Source organism: Otolemur garnettii, unplaced genomic scaffold (genome assembly GCF_000181295.1).
Source record: "Otolemur garnettii isolate 467f Iridium unplaced genomic scaffold, OtoGar3 scaffold00142, whole genome shotgun sequence".
NCBI classification, from domain to species: Eukaryota; Metazoa; Chordata; class Mammalia; order Primates; family Galagidae; genus Otolemur; species Otolemur garnettii.
This window is the reverse complement of record NW_003852537.1, coordinates 1206257-1217478: the sequence shown is the minus strand read 5'-3', so window position 1 is coordinate 1217478 and position 11222 is coordinate 1206257. Positions and strand designations below refer to the sequence as shown.

General features: G+C 38.2%; 1 pseudogene across 1 annotated transcript in view; it reads right to left on the bottom strand.

Annotated features, from left to right (window-relative positions):
- Positions 1-1531: 1531 nt before the first annotated feature.
- LOC100940654 overlaps positions 1532-11222 on the bottom strand; it is a 25001-nt pseudogene continuing 15310 nt past the window's right edge. Inside the window, exons 9-12 of the transcript XR_002775543.1 lie at positions 9222-9398; positions 7465-7691; positions 4703-4865; positions 1532-1961 (exon numbers count right to left, since the gene is read on the bottom strand). The product of XR_002775543.1 is annotated as a cytochrome P450 3A4-like (transcript). The remainder of the gene's footprint in view (positions 1962-4702; positions 4866-7464; positions 7692-9221; positions 9399-11222) is intronic.

Here is an 11222-nt window from a genome sequence, read left to right as displayed (position 1 = left end):
CTGGCTTTGGTATTAAGGTGATATTACCTTCATAGAATGAGTTGGGGAGAGTTCCTTCCCTCTTCATATTTCAGAATAATTTCTGCAGTATAGGTTCTAGTTTTTCTTGGTAGATCTGGTAAAATTTACATGGAAACCATCTGATCTGGGACTTTTACTTATTGTAATCATTTTTATTGCTGCTTCAATTTCAATACTTTATATTAACTTGTTCAAAATTTCTGTTTCTTCTTGACTGACCCTCAGGAGTTTGTGTGTTTCCAAGAATTTTCCCATATCCTCCACATTTTCACATTTATGGGCATAGAGATTTTTATAGTATTCAGAGATGATGTTTTCTATTTTCCTGGTATCAGAAGAGATTTCTCTCTTTTCATATCTGATTGAGCTAAGTAGAGTCCTTTGTTCTTCCTTTCTGGTTAGTCTAGTGAGAGTCCTGTCAATTATATTCATGTTTTTAAACAACCAACTTTTTGTTTTGTGAATCCTCTGTATAGTTCTTTTGATATCAATTTCATCTAGTTTTGCTATGATCTTAGTTACTCCTTTTCTTCTGCTTGGTTTGGTATTGGTACACTCTTTCCTGTTCCAGTTTCTTGAGATGTTTCATTAGATCATCAATTTGTGATCTTTCTGTCTTTTGGATGGAGGCATTTAGGGACTTCTTTAGGTGTATCTCACAGATTTTGATAACTTGTGTCTCATTTCTTATTTAGTTTGAAGAATCTTTTGATTTCCATTTTTATTTCCTGCTTGAGCCAACTATCCTAGTAGGTGTTCACTTTTCATGACTTTGTGTAGAAATGAGTGTTCCTGTTGGAGTGGATTTCTAAATTTATTCTTTTGTGGTCTGAGACAATGCATGGTGTAATTTCTATATTTTAAAAATGTTTTGAGACATGTTTTGTGGTGTAGGATATGGTCAGTCGTTCCTGAGCTGATGAGAAGAATGTTTCTTTGGTCAGTTTTGCTTAAAATAGTCTATAAACATCTACTAGGCCTTTTTGTCTAGAGTTCTGTTTATATCCATTGTTTCTATGTTTATTTTATGTTTAGAGGATCTGTGCTTCAAAAGGTACAGCTAAACTACGAAAATATTTTCTGGTCTTTCTCGCCTTTTCTCCTTCATGGAGAAACCTACTTCCAACTCTCTTTGGGGGTAGTCTAAACCTTCTCTTGGCTCTTCCTAAATAAAATCTCTTTGTTACACTGTGAAAAAAAAAGACAATACTTTCTAAGCAATGGGCAAAGTCACTGTGGATTAACTCTGACCTATGTTGATAATCAAATTGGAGTTTTGAAAAAGGCCTCACAGAATCAGTGATTATAGTGATGAAACATTCTTAGTTGTTGGTTCTCAGTCATTCATATCTATAGGTTCTTCCCTAATGTGCATGAATCCATCAGATAATATTTTATAGAGAAATGTGTATTGGTTTTCTCTGTATAATATTTATTATAGAACATTACAAATATGTGCTATAAATGCCACTATTAAAGTCACCACAATAATTCTCACATTCATCCAAAATTCTTGCTAAAATGTTGAGAAATGTTTATTTTCTTATCAGAGCTAAGCAGGAGTTAACAGTACTAACTAGAGGTGGGTGGAGGTTGCCCTATGAGAATCAGAGAAGCAGAGTCCACATATATGGCATTAGTTTAGTCACCTCCTTTATATCACATGACAGTCTTTCACAGACATTGAGGCAACACAATGAATGTACAGAATCCGCAGTCATTCCTCCAGTGCCCTGAGTTAAGCTCTTCTTCATTTCTGAGTTTTCTTTACAATGTAAATCAGGTTCTCTAGTGTTCTTAGATGTAGTTTTCCAGAACAACAGGGCAGATCTCATTAGGGAAAGTCAGGCTCCATGTATGGTCCCATCTCTTGACTCAATCTTTAGAACAATGGGTTTTTCTGGCTGAAGCATTCCTTTTGGGCTTAATTTCATGGGAATCTGAAATGATAAATGAAGCAAAATGAAATAAAGGTAGAAACAAAACAGAAAAGATAATTTAAGGTCAAAAATGCTTTGCAAGTTTATAAAAACTTTTAGCATCATCTGTCTTGAATTCTTTATACTTATTTGATAAAGTGTTTAAAAACTAGACAATGAAGTATTCTTCCACCAATCAATTGATATAATATTTATTAAGCACCTATTTTGTGATGAGTCTGAGACAAATTCATGTTGGCTAAAATATTTTTTAATTTAAATATTATGTGAAATGAATGGTCTTCAAATTGTATTTATTCCAAATTTTTAGGCATTATGACAAACTATTTTCAAAAAGCCACATACAATTCATTTTGTGTATGTTGAATTTTGCAATGTTATCCTGAGTAGGTACTAGACATTTCAATCATATGGGTGGTCTTTGGATTCTTAACAATCCAGTATCCACTCTCAGTTGAAACCATGCAGTATTATGATGGAAAGTTGCCTTTATTTTTTTATATTAAAACAAATACACATAGATCATGAATACATTCATGTATATGTGGGGTACAATGTGCTGATTTGGGTTTTTTTTTTAATGCAATCTGATGTGGGAAAGTATTATACTTTTTAAAAATTATCTTCTCTAGTTTTTTTCAAATGTTATGGAAATGGGGGAACGTCTCACATTCTACAGTGTTTTGGTTAATAGTTTGGGAACAATTCTCACCGAATCACTCTTTCCATATTGGGGGAGCCAGCACAGAGTAACCTTCTGATTTTAGTAGAGTATAGGGCAAACAAATTGTCATGGAGATTGAGAAGAAACAGTCTGTAAATACCTGGAAGTTTGCCTGGGAGCATATTACTCACCCAGGCATGCCTGCAGCGTGGTTTCTCTCAGAGATGGGCTCAGTCTGTACAACTTACTAGACAGCTACACAGCTGCCCTATAGCTGCAAATAATGTAGAAACTATCTCCATCCTCTTCCGCTCCCCTACTAAAAGCTTATGTGAGGGAGAAGTTGCATATGGAATGCATGACTCCTGGAAATAATACTTACTGTGCCTTGGTTGATATGAATTAATAGCAATTGTTTTTGCAGGTTTTCAGATGAAAACCCAAATGTTTCTATAACTGCAATACCTTATTATTTTTTATTTCATATGAATTAACATATTTTCCTTACAGACAGACAGATGGACACACACACACAAAGGTCATTTGTTAAATTTTTAAATTAAATAGCTTGAAGTTTATATTCATGAGATCCAAATAAACTATAAATCACCCTAAACAGTTACTGAATAGTTGCAGTAGACAATGTCTTCTTCAAGACACCATTCTGATTTTATGAAAGGAATAAAATGAGGTGATACAGTTAAGGGAGTTGAGAAGGTATTCTCAGATATAGAGAAAATATACAGATGAAAACTGGATGATTAATGACAAGGTATAAAGTTAGGTGGTGATAATATCTTGGTGTAACAAAAACAGAGCAGAGAATGGACCCTCGAATAGAGAAGACTTCTTGGAGGGGATTGTAGTTTGAACTAGGACTTGAAAGATGAATACAGGCTTGGCGCCTGTGGCTCAAGTGGCTAAGGCACCAGCCACATACACCTAAGGTGGCAGGTTCGAATCCAGCCTGGGCCTGCCAAACAACAATGATAGCTGCAACCAAAAAATAGCCGTTCATTGTGGCGGGTGCCTGTGGTCCCAGCTACTTGGGAGGCTGAGGCAGGAGACTCGCTTGAGCCCATGAGTTGGAGGTTGCTATGAGCTGTAATGCCACGGCACTCTACCCAGGGGGACAGCTTGAGGCTCTGCCTCAAAAAAAAAAAAAAAAAAAAAAAAAAAAAAAAAAAGAAAGAAAGATGAATACAGAATGAGAAGGAAAGTGGGAAGAACATTCACAAAATTATTATTGGGTGGAAAAGGAGCCAACCTTGAATAAAGTAGGCAACCCAGAGAGGAATTCAAACAGTCAGGATGGCCCTGTGGTAATCCTCATGTCTGGCAGCAGTGCCTTGATTAGTGATTTTCAAACTTGGCTTCAAATAAGAACCAAAAGGGAAGCATTTAAAGCCACATTCTGGGTCTATTGTTTTAGATTGTCTGAGATGATCCACACACAGTAAATTTTTAAAGTACCCTGGTGACTGCAGTGTAGTACCCGTGGCTGAGAACTACCATCATGGGGCAGCTTCTGTAGGTTTGAGTGAAGGATAGCACCACTCAGATGTCATGGTGAGGTAATCACAGCACTGCACGACTGTGAGAAACATTTCCCCATCCTTCCAATTGACTTAAAACTGAATATAAGCCTTGGTCCATTTCAAAGAGACTGGACATACTTAAGTCAAGCTAATATGCTTGACTTTAGTTACTTTTATAGTTTGCTTTAAATAAAGGCACATTTTGAACTACAGAACCAAAACACCCTTAAGGATTATTGACAGTTACAAATAGATTATTTGCCCAATAAAATAAACTTACTAAAAAGATGAACAAGTATGTTCTTTTTTTAAATCAAGAAGTCCCTGGGTTAACAAGGTAGATTCTATAGATTTGTTGTTAAGTTTAATTTGTATGTAAGGTAGAACATGTACATTTACCTATTACCTGTAATAGTGTCTGTTTGTAAGTACAAAATTATACATAAGTCTGATGTTTGTAACTCAGGGACTACTTTGTATAGACTCCACACTTAATGAAATTCCCAATAAGGCATTATTTATACAGAAAGTTTACTGACCTGTGTTTCCTTACAAGGCTTAAAGGAGAAGTTCTGCAAGACTCTGACGAGAGCAAGTTTCATGTTCACCAGAGCAAACCTCATGCCAATGCAGTTTCGGGGCCCAGATCCAAAGGGCATATATGTGTAAGGATCTATGCTGTCCTTGTTCTTCTTGCTGAACCTGGATGCACAGTAGTAGAAACATCAATAAGATGAAAACCACACAGGCCATACGTTAGTTCTGACTTAACCTCCTGTCCCCACAACCTGTACTGAACAACATACTCATGTGGGTTATCATTGAAATCCAGCTATGATTATTTTGCTATAAAAATTTGTAAGCTACGGGGTGAAGGGGAAGGATATTTGGGAGAGGAGGGAGGGTATGAGGCAGGATCTCACCTAATGTGTGCATTATGAGGGTGTATAACATGCCCCCGGGGTGAGGGGCTCTCCTACAAATGGAACTTTACCCTGGAAGTGAGAACAATGTAACTTAAAAATTGTACCCTCATATTAATTTGAAAAATTATAAAAAATACTCAAAACAAAAAAACCCACACACATAAAAAATTATAAGCTATAGATCCTTTCCATCATTTTTATCCTAAAAGTGCTATCCATTTTGTTGAGATGATGAACACTATGTTAAAAACTCACTTCTAAGTACTAAAATCATGTTCAGGGTGGTGATGTGTTTATACCTTAAAGGCACATAAGAAATGAAACTGATGATGAAAAAGTAGATCCCTGCCTCAAGTCATATTTATGCTCGGCATGTGTTCGTTAGGGAAGGAGCAGACAAAAATATCTGGCACTATTTAAATTGTTCATTTCCCTTTACTTCTCCTCCTGTCTCCTCTGCTTTGTTTTGTTTCTAAATGTCTCCCCCTCCTTCTTTTCTCCTTATTCTTCTACTTTTTCTCCTCTCTCCCTCTCTTTCTCTCCTCCAATATAAATAATTTAAGTCAGGTAATTTGCATGGGCATTTGATGCTCCTCTCCTGTACTATAATCACAGCTTCCCTTATCTATCTGTTCCATAGGAAGTTAGACCCATATTTTGTTAAAGTTGATTCTTAAATATTTGATTATATTAAGAAAAATGTTTTGGGGAATGTGATGATGATATTGTGGTAAAGTGTTTAAAAATATGCGCTTATACAATAACAGAGAGAGGGAAAGAGCTAGGTGGGTGGGGTCTCGGTGTATGCCGCACCTTTGGGGGGCAAGACACGATTGTAAGAGGGACTTTACCTAACAAATGCACTCAGTGTAACCTGGTTTCCTGTACCCTCAATGCATCCCCAATAGTAAATTTTTTTTTAAATGAAAAAAATGCCCTTATATTTTGAAGAGCATTCTGAGATATTTATAGGTGAATGCCTCAAAAAACAGAAGTTTGGGGGATGGTTGTGTTGCTGTGTGGATGGGGCAGCTGACATGCATTGATCATTCCTTAAGCAGGCGATGCACATGGAGATGCATTAAAAGTGCTCTATAGACTTCTTTCTATAGATACATATTCATACTTGTAAGACATTCTCCATAATGGACTTTTGGTAACATCTGGATTTCTCACACCCTGATCTAGTCCCTGATAGTCGGTAACCACTTACTCTCTGTTTGATGACAGAATGAATCAAAGGAACATACAGGGAGTGGTCTCTGATTTTGTGTTTATACAGCTGGAGGAGGTTGAAGTGCTGAGCTTTAGGGAAACACACAAGCGCTCCGCTCCAGGGAACAGAGGACTTGGTCAGTTCTGATTTACTTTTCCAACACAGATGTGCAGACCCCATGCCAACCTGGGGACAAGATGGCCAACAAGACAGGATCTCTGCCATCAGCAGGCTTGTAGGGAAGGGTCAATAGAGGTCTAGACCCCAGGCTTCCTGACTCATCAGGCAGTGCCCTAACAACTTCACTCTTAACTTTGCTCACTAGTAGAATAATGAAGAAGCAATAACTATTTCCAGAGTGCCCAAGCTCAGCTCTCTTTGTGTATTCCCAGAACAGCCTGCTGGGTTGTCTGAGATGTCCAGAGAGCTGGTGACTATGCTTTGGAAGAGCCACTGACTACTGAGACCGTAAGAGAACTGGCACAGGACTATGGCCACAGATAGCACCAGGAAGACCTGTGTTCTCCTGTGTCCTCACTGAAGCAGCTAAACCATCAAGGATGAGGACCTGTCAGGTTCTCAGCCTGTACTTTTAAATTGCCCTTAAGAAAATAGCAACTGGTGTTGAACAAAATGGAATGTGGAAACATCTCCTAATGTAAATTCATGGAACTAAACAGAATAACAAGAACTGAAAAGAGTAAAACTGAAAGGAGTTAAAAATCCTATTCTAAAACAAAATAGGGGTTAAATGAATTATAACATATGCATACCAAAAATATGTAATAAAAAGTAGTGGACAGTGTATGTTTTATGCCTTCATAAAGTAAGATGCAGTTCAAACACAAATAAAATGTGATAACACTATAGATTTTTAAAGTTATATATATTGAGAAAAATGGCCATCAGGACATATGTTACATAATTAATGAGGCTTATGTTATGGTGTGTCATTGTGAGTAGAAATAGCTTTCCTTTTACTAATCAATGGTTTACAAAGTTTCACAATTAATACTTTTTTAATATAAAATTTTAACCAATACACAGACTTAAAGTAAATGCCTGTGCCATCACATGATTGTCATGCACACTAACAGTTGCAGAATGTGCTGTAACCAGGCTGGGTCAGGGTGGGCTCCCTCTCCCAGGTACTTCATACCTTTCAGGGTGGAACTCCTCAGGCTCTGTCCAGTACTTTGGGTCTCGGTGAAGGGCATAGGTTGGTACCATCACAACTGTTCCTTTGGGAATGAGTACTCCCTTGATTTCAACATCTTTCTTACAGACCCTCTCAAGTCTTCCAGCAATTGGGAATAATCTGAGAGTTTCATTCACTACCATGTCAAGACACTCCATCTGTGCCAGGGCATCATAGGTGGCGGGTGTCTGGGAAGAAATAAACACATTTGAGTAGATGGAGACTTGTAATTGACCATCAACATAGTGTATTCAGTACTATTGAAGTGTTAGGGGATTGAAAGAAATACTTTTGTAAAGAACCCCACATCGTAAGGCATTTAATAACTATCAAGTGTTTGACCTGCTCAATGCCACACTGTGGAGATATTATGGATGTAGGAGAACAATGGGGTCATTCTCTACCGAGGACTCAAATCCTGAGCATCACCATATAGTGCCTTTTCTTGCCATATAATGCCAACTGGGGAAGTTGTCAGTGGCTCTTCCAAAGCACAGTTACTGGCTCTCTGGACATCTGAGACAACCCAGTAGGCTGTTCTGGGAATACACAAACAGAGCTGAGCTTGGGCACTCTGGAAATAGTTAATGCTTCTTCATTTTTTAACTAGTGAGCAAAGTTAAGAGTGAAGTTGTTAGGGCGCTGCCTGGTGGGTCAGGAAGCCTGGGGTCTAGACCTCTATTGACCCTTCCCTACAAGCCTGCTGATGGCAGAGACCCTGTCTTGTTGGCCATGTTGTCCAACCAGTAATGTGACCACTACTGCCCACGTAAGACTTTTTAGTTGAAAGTTCTGCTGATAACCCTGTTGATTACATACACAAAATATACACAGAAACTCTATAAGAAGCTCTATAAATAATTTGATAATAAACTAATTCCTTTGTTACCCAAATGGGAGAAAGGAAGGTTATGATTCGAAACTCCCAGAGCAAACAATTTCACTTCCAGTGAAAGCTACAAAGAGGATAGGAATTGCACACTCTGCCCCATCTTCTTGCTGGAGCAGTCTCCCACTTATTGGTTAGGGCTTGACTGTAACTCTGAAGAAGACCCCTTTGTGTTCACCTCACTGTTAGACTTGACTAGGCAGCCCCAGAGGCCAGGTCTCTTTACACCACTAATAATCCCAACTGGGCAGAGAGCTGAAAACAGCCAAGACAACACATCACTAGCACTTAGCCTTGTATTTGGAGGCAATAGCATAGAAGTTAAGATATTCTCCTGGAGTCAGACACCCTGCTTGCTACATAGCTTCTTCCCCACTAGCTCTGTGACTGCAGCATGAGATAAGTGTGGGTAGAGGTGGGCCCACCAGCCCATTGCCTTTAAGGCCAGGTACAGTTGGACAACAGCCAGACCAGAGCCTATTGAGCTACCTATCCAGACATGTGAACAAAAAACTTGTTATTGTTATATGCCACTGAGGCTTTCTGGGGTTTGGGGGGAATTTTGTTTGTTTGTTTGATTTTGAGATTATTTTATTAACTCATAATAGATGCACAAGGACCAGCACTGTTTTACAAATGGCTTATTTCCCAGAGGAGCATCCATTGCCTATATTTATCCCTCTGTTTTTCTCTTTAGAGCCTTCCTTAGTAGTGCCAGTGAAGAATCGAGGCTTATAAAATTTTGCAAAACTCTTCCTAGGAAGTGGTGAGCAGGCATTATTGCTAAGGCTTCACCTCCTCCTTCTCTCTGTAGCTGTCATCCACTCACCTTATTGGGCAAAGCCGCATCAATCTCATCCTGGAGTTTCTGCTGGACATCAGGGTGAGTAGCCAGTTCATACATAATGAAGGAAAGAACACTGCTAGTGGTCTCATAGCCAGCAAAAATGAAGATAATTGACTGGGCCACAAGCTCCAGATCAGACAGAACTGAAAGGGAAGAAAGGATATTTTAGGTAAAGCATGTCACTGTAGAACACCCCAGTTTAGAGGAAGAAAAACACATGCGAGCTCCCAAATCCCCAGTGATAAAAATGGAAAAGTAAATCAGAATCCCATTGGGAGTGGTTTTCACACTGATGTCTATCTTCTAGAGATAGAATAAGGCAAAATGGTACTAGTACAAATATATCTTGATGTGTGTACAATTGTGGCCCATCTACTTCTCATAATAGTATCCTCACCACCAACACATCTGGGTAATTTCCAGAGAGACCATTTCTGTCTGATATACTCAGTGTGATTGGTATGCTTCTTGGATAATCACAAAAGTACTCCTGCTGTATGTAAAATACAGGGTAGCATTCTCCCTCAGGAGAAATTGAAAGTATGGTAGTTACAACAGAGCTTGAAAATCTTTGATTGTATTGTTTCAAGCATTATAAGCCTTAAGTTCAGGGACAATTGAAGGATCTTCCCTCTACACAGGGTCGACAGAACTAAAGGTAACAATATTGGGCCTCAGATAAAGTCTTGTTAGTCAAAGTTGGTCCATGGACCAGCAGCATCAGCAGCATCTGGGAGCTTATTAGAAATGCAGAATCTCAATACCCCTCTAAATCTCCCTAGAAGTTCAGTATCTGAACTTTCCAGAGATGTGATGATTTGTGTGCACACCTTAGCCTGAGAAACAAGGATTATAGCTTTGAAAGACATCAGGTACTAGAAAATCTGACAGGGCACAGTTCTTCAAAATGGACTATCTCAGGATGTACACAAACTACAGAAATAGAGAAAACATCAAAAGGGTGGTGACTGACCCTCGTCTGATGAATGGCAATAACATAGCAAAAGTCATGATTATAGGTTGGCCTCCCTCTTGATTTTTCTTCTAAGAGAAGCTGACCTGGGTCAAGCTCCAAACTGGTTGGGTGGGACTGGATTAGGACATTTCAACACCTGAATCACAGAAATAAATATGGGAACCCCTTCCAACCATGTAACTCATTACTAAAAATAATACAAGAAGAGTGTGATAGGGGTCTACAGAGTTGCAATTTAACAGTGATGACTTCTGTAATGCATCAGTAAGTAAATTCAATTACCAAATTATTTTATGTGGTCACCATGAGCCCTATTAAACTTAATCGAAATTACACTATATTCTCAGATGTTTAGAGCTTGGCTGTTTAATGAGATAATCACTAACGACATGTACCTGTTTAAACGTAAATCTTAATTAATTAAAATTAAATATATTTAAAAATTCTTCTTCAATGGCACTAGCCACTTGTTCAGTACCCAACAACCCCATGTGTCCAGTGGTTACTATATTCAACCAGGAAATAGGCTATTTCCTTCATCACAGAAGGTATTGGGATAGAGAGATAGATGATAGATAGGTAAATGATGGATAGATGACAGAAACAGACGTTCACATAGACATATTTGCAGTGGTGTGCTGGAGCACATCCATCCCTGCTCTCTAGAACCAATTGTTAAATATTGAGGACTTTCATGAGATGGTTATCAAAATTTTGAAGCTGGAAATTGATCAGGATCTTCATTTTTCTACTATCATAGTAAAAATACTTTCAATGAAACCTATCCGTAGATGGTGAAACTAGTTGGTGAAAGGTTGAAGGGAAGTAAGATTTTTACGTAATCTGAGATGTTTCTTCATTACAAAGGAAAAATTAATCCTTAAAGTAGATTGAGCTAGTGAACACAATCTCACCAAGTATTCCTAGTTAAAATAACCCTTATTATAACAGTAGGTCTCCTGATTTGATGTTAGACGTAAATTTCCAGGCAGAAATTCTGACTCAGT